The following is a 6,154-nucleotide window of genomic DNA, read 5'->3' as shown; positions in this document are numbered from 1 at the left end:
GGCCGGTGCCCGGGGACCGGGGGGGTTTGGCCATGGCATCCCCGTCTCCGTGGTCAGCGGGACGAGCTCCTGCCAGCGCCGGGTGCGCGGGGTCTGGCACGGGCTGCAGCCTCGGCCCTCAGCCGCGCTTTGCTGCTTCCTCGGCCTCCTTTGCTGCCCGCTGAATGCGAGGTGTTGCTCGGCGCCTGAGGCGAGGAAAACCCTGACGTGCCAGCTGCTGCGGGAAGGCCGAGCTGGAAGGCAGCCTGCTGGGGTTTACAAGGTTGTTGAGTTCGAAGGGCTCCGTGTGGTGCTGAGGGCGGGCTTGGCTAGGCCTTGCATGGCTCGGGAAGCACAATTAGCCACCTTCTGCTCCCAGACAGCTTGTGAAAGTTTGTCGTGTGTCTTACCAAGAAATATGCGTGTTCCTAGCTGAACCTTGGGCTGGGGACAAGAAGGAAATGGGGTTTGCTTGAGGTTTTGGAAATGTGAAGTAGAAACGTGTGAGTAGTTTTTTATGCCTGTTGCCTGGGCCCATGTCAGACCAGCAGTTTATGCGAGATGAGACTTCTCAACGGCCTGAGTGTCAGCACAGATGGCTCTGTGTCATCTTGGTTTGCAGTTTGTTGGCATTCACTTCGCTCATCTGGCCTGCTTGGAGATTCTCTGCTTTCCTGCAAGCTTAAAGTGAAAGTCCAAATAATTCTTAGCTCGAGGCCTCATACATGTCAACAATAGGCTTGCAAAGTTGAGAAGAAGATATTATAGAGATCATATGTAATGTTCTCTGTTAGCAACAACTTTCAGAGACATGTGTTTACGATATTAGGTAACCTTAATTTTTTTGTGTGTGGTCAGAGTTACTTCTGTTGTAGCCCTCAGGGAAGTAACATTTTACCTATTAGTTCATAACAGCCGTGTTTTATCATGATTTCATCACAGATTACATGTGTGCATGATTACCCATGCTTGACTTGAGCAGATTTTAACCAGTCTTGTTTCAAAGAACTGCTCTGTGCAAAGACTTGTACAGAAATAGGTTGTCGCCATGTGTATCTCCATGCCTATCTTCACAGAGATTAAGCAAAGGCTTTTTAGCTCTCTTCTTACCCACAAAGTCAATCTTTGGACCTCGTAGGTTTCTGATTTCCACATAAAAACGCTTAGCGAGTGACATAATTTTTGGTGCTTTTTGTGCTATGCTGAACAACTTTAAAATGTTGTGCTCGAGATATAGTTTGGTCCTAAATTTCTAGGAGTCTGAGTAACGAAAAGGAAAACTAAATCCTCTGAACATGTCTCCTGGCAGTGTGGGAAGGGTTGCTCACCAGGACTTCCCAGTAGCTGTCTGAGTTCAGGCATGTTTGTGGAACAGGGCCAACTAGGCCTGCATGGTCACAGTGACAATGCAGACTGCAGGACCTTTGGAGTCATGTGGACCCGGTGACTGGGTTGTCCGTAAAACAAATGATTGCTTGTGCCTTTTTTCCTTCAAGTTAAGTATCTTCTCAGCTCTCTCACACCTTCAGATTATTTTAGAAACCACCCCGAGGGCAAAGTGATGGAGACAATACTGTTCTTGCCTCGGTTACAACAGCGAGAACTGTTGCTACTTCTCTGTACATCAACTTTAAGATGGTCAGTAGCTATTTTTCCACTTATTTTGTCAGCGATACTCGTAAACTGTACATCATCAGGGAGTCATAGAAATGGAAGAGGAAAGGATTTCTTAGATTATTTGGTGCTAAACCTCTTGTCATCTCTTTTTTGTATGCTTTCCATAGATGCCAAGTTTGGTTGAAACAATGTTTTTGCTTTGAGTGATAGTTTTGTAGCATCATCTATACTGAAATACATGTGTTTTAGAGAGAAGAAACAGAGGTGGTCATTGATTGTGCTAAAATCAATTCCAAGCATGCTCAGATCCCCTTGCCAGAGGGGGATGAATCCCTTCTCCTGGGGCTGATCACTGTGAGACCATCACCATACGGTGTCTTTAGTTGAGCTAATAGGATCCAGAGGTATTATGGCTTGTGTCAGTCCAGCATTCAAGGATCAGCTCTCACTGCTTAGTTTTTTCCTAATTTTTCAGTCTTTCCATTGTCAATTAATTACAAAGCTGGAAGGCAGAGCTATATACAGCACTGTTCAGATCAGGCTTTAGAGTGACAGTCCTACCCTTTGAGCACATCTTCACTTTTCCTAAGAAGTTTACTCTTTTTCTGCCCAGACCAATTTTGTTGTTCTTCCTTTATGCGACTTTTCTGTAGTGTTTTCAGTGGATATTTCTGTTCTAAAATAGAAATGACCAAATATCGTAGTTCAGTTGCCTTTGATACCAGAAGTGGCATGTTTTGGTTTTTTTCTGTGCTGTTGCTCTACATGCATCTGGTACTGGTCCCACTCTCTCCTCCATTGTCAGTCTGTGAGACTGCATTAGTCTGTCCAACTACATGAACTAATAATAAATGTTAACTTGGATGCAATGAGATTTCTGTTTTCAGGACAGAATACATAATCCACCTGATTCTGTGGAGGGTAGAGAGGAAAACAGAATAGTTTAGCTTGTAGTGCTGATCTTGATGTTGTGGTCCAAAGGCAGAAAAATCTTTCAGGAAGATTAAAACCCTATTGCGTCATAGGCTTAAAGGAAAATATCTTGCAGCTCTCAAAGTTCTAGTGTTCCATAGCTGAGGTTAATGCTCATGTGACTCACACAATGGCAGGAGCTTAATTTACTACAGCAGCTTTGGTTAGTGCAGTATAAATTCTTGGAGAGTTGACTGGGAGTATGTGTTGATTGAGATTTTTTAAGTAATGCCTTCAGCTGTAGGGACTTCACAGCCCAGAAGGAATCATAGTAAAAGGTAACTGCTAAAAGGCTGTATCTTCTGCTTTGTTCCCTCTTTCCCAGCCCCAGTGCATTACTACGTCTCTGCTCCACCCATTCTGAGGAGTTGCGAGTTGCTCCAGCATGAGATTCCATCAGCTTTCCTCCAGAGATTTACTAGGGATTGCATTAATTTTCATTGCCTTACCCTCCCCCAATCTAGCCTACTTCTTGGTCTCTAGGCACCTCAAGGAGAAGGGAACTGATGTAGGCTCCTCCCTTTCCCTTAGTTCGTGGCTTCAGTTGAGCACCCTGGGCAGCACATGGGAGAAAGTGCTTTACTAATTAGCATAATTTTCAATTCAACAAGGGCAGGAATCTTAATGGATTGGCCTAAGGAAATGGCAACAATATTCAAAGCAATGCACTGCTAGAAATACTCATGCCAGTTGACCAAATTATATTGCTTTCTGTTCCATGGGAGACCAGTTCACAACTTTTTTTTGGTCTTTTAGGATCTTTTAGGGCTTGCATATCCATTGCAGAGTAGAAATATGTTGTTAAATATACCAAGTTTCCTATTATTTCTTTACAGCTTGGGAGCAGGTGTTCTTGTGCCGAGGGGTGGATGACCTAAGCTCTGAAAGGGCTAAACTTAGTGCCAGTCTCCTTGTATAGTTCCTTCATGTCTCAGAACATTTTTGCCCTTCAGTCTAATAATTTTGATTAATATACAAATGCCAGTTTCATTTTATATTTAAGATGCACAGGAATAAACTATATTGTGTGACCCTCGAGTAGCAAATTAATTGTGCAAGTAAAATGGATTGGTGAGCATCTAATCTCCCTTTTGCTTGGTCTTCCAGATAAATGCAAGTTTGGAAGTAATCTTGTTTTATTATATTCTAAAATGATGTGGGCTTGCTTTCTTCCTTCAAAATGCCCTTGTATCCTATCAATGACACTCTCATGAATCAGTTGTACAACAAACAAATCTAACTGTTATTCTCTACATTCCAGTGACTAAGCTGCGAGCCCTGGAATTGTTTAATTTATTCAGATGTATTTTTCTCATAGGTTTCTGTCTCATGTAAGCACCATGAAAGTATTAGAGCTATGAACATTGTAAATAAACATAACAGCAAATAAGAAACAAAACAAAATAAAATAACTTGTTTGCTTGCCAGATGATACTCTGCCTCATTCAAACAATGTGAATCTTTGAGATGCTTATGCATACAGCTCTATTCTGAATTGGCATCCACTCCTGAGTTCTACTGAATATTTTCAGAAAAGATCTATATAAGCACCTCAGCAAGAAAAAGAAAATCAAACCCAAAGAACCCCAAACAAACAAAAACCCAACAAATAACAAGTATAGACCAGGTATGTGATTGTTGTGATTGGATTTCCAGAGCCTGACCAGCTATCTCCCTGAACTGTCACAGATAAAACACAGTAACTTCCAGGTCTAGGTTTGTGGTCTGTGACAAACACCAGAGAGCTTGACTTGCATTAGCACTTAACGGGAGCAGATCAAATTAAGCTGAATTGCTTCACATTTGCTTCAGGCTGAGCTTGCACACTGGCAATTACTGTGGGACACCTGATAACCTGGTAAGTTGACCATGTGCACTAATTGTTTCTGATGAAGCATGTACATCTGAGTTTGCAACACATTTTCCTGCTCAATAGCCCTCTGTTCCTTGAAATATTTAAGCTCTTGGGCATCTTGTGGTTTCCCGGTTTTACCTGGAGGAGCAGTAGATCCCATTGGGACATTGATGTTCTGCATGCTATGTGTGTGCATCATTTGGATTAGCTCTGCTGTGGGTCTTGAGTGCAGGATAATGTCTGCAATGTAATGATTTTTGCAGATCAAACAAATTGCTGGGGAATCGGACTTTTCTATATAGTTATAGACAGCCTCAGGGTATGAGCAAATGTTTTGGTGGCAGTACCAGCGTATAGTTCTCCCCACAAGGCAGCCTGCCATGGGCGTTTGGAGTGTTGTGGCAAGGAGTGGGAGAGCATGAAACATGATGGTATCTGCCAGCATCCCAGATGGCATTTGCAATCCCTTCTTCTAGACCACTCAGTTGACTACAGGATGTAAGCTCTGTTGTGCTGTAGGATTATCTGGGGAGGCTCCCTGGCAAGCTTGACCTCCTATTTTTTTTTTAAGCCTGTCAGTGCTGCTAGAAGCAACTTTTTTGGAAAGTGTCACTTGCAAAGCCTGGATACAATTTGTGTCTTAGCAATACTGTGCTCATGCTCTCACTTGGACAGCTGGCTGTGAAAACAGCAGTACCCATTCTTCCTTGGTGATACTGTTGAGGCTGGTATGTGTACCAAGCCTTCAGAGGCTGCCAGCAATGTACTTTGTATATCATGGACAATGTCCAGCAGAAGGCAAGATCTAACTCCTTAGCACAGGCTACCCTGTTTTTTTTATATGAGCTTGTCAGAAGTGACCATGGTTGTGAGCTGTCACCTGTTCTGTGCAATGTCTAAGTTTGAGAGGAGGGCAAGAAGTGTCATATAGGAGGATCACCAACAGAGGCAAAACTTCAGGAGGAAGGTGATGGTGTCCATTAAGGTTTGTACAAAACCTCTTACATGATGCAACAGACAAACAACCTTTGAGATTCTTGCTGAGCAGCAGGAAAGGGAGCTGCCCAAGTTCCTTGGAAGCTGGTGGCCATTGACTTATTCCTCTGTCAGTCAGTTTGGAGTTGAGATGACAACAGCCATCTCTGCAGTGTGGGGAACTACAGCAGCATACCAAACGTTCTTGGTGCTGGATGTTCCTGGGTGATGGGTATGTGGCCAGTAAGGGCAGGTTTCTTAGTTAAGCGATTCCCCAATGGTGTTGCCATGGAGAGGCTTGCATTGCCTCTGACCAAGCATGGTCCACAAGTGGCTGAAAGGGATTTTATTTTATCTGCAGCAGGCTGTAGAGCTACCACAGGTGCCTAATTGTCATCAGCACTGCAGATCTGGGTTCCACAGTGCCAGCCTGGTTAATGTCTTAGACGAGCCAAGCAAAAATAACAGGTCAGTGGCTTTCTCAAGATAATCAAACCAGTGCTTGGCACAAACTGACCTAGCTGAGCAGCTTCAGCCAGACCTGACTTGTGAAGACAGGCAGCTTCACTTGCCAAGACCTGTTCTGTTATTGCCCTGGCAGTTGCTGCCTCTTGTTGGCTACAGATTTTGTGTGTAGCAGCCAGAGAGGAGCCCCTTAGGCATGGACTTCAGTCTAATGCAAAATGCCTTTCCTGAATTTGGTTCGGGTTTTCTTCATACAGTCAGAGAATCATATGGTGGAAAGGGACCTCTGGA

This window comes from Chaetura pelagica, unplaced genomic scaffold, assembly GCF_000747805.2.
Source record: "Chaetura pelagica isolate M959 unplaced genomic scaffold, ChaPel_1.0 scaffold414, whole genome shotgun sequence".
Classification (NCBI taxonomy): Eukaryota; Metazoa; Chordata; class Aves; order Apodiformes; family Apodidae; genus Chaetura; species Chaetura pelagica.
This window is presented reverse-complemented; position numbering follows the sequence as displayed.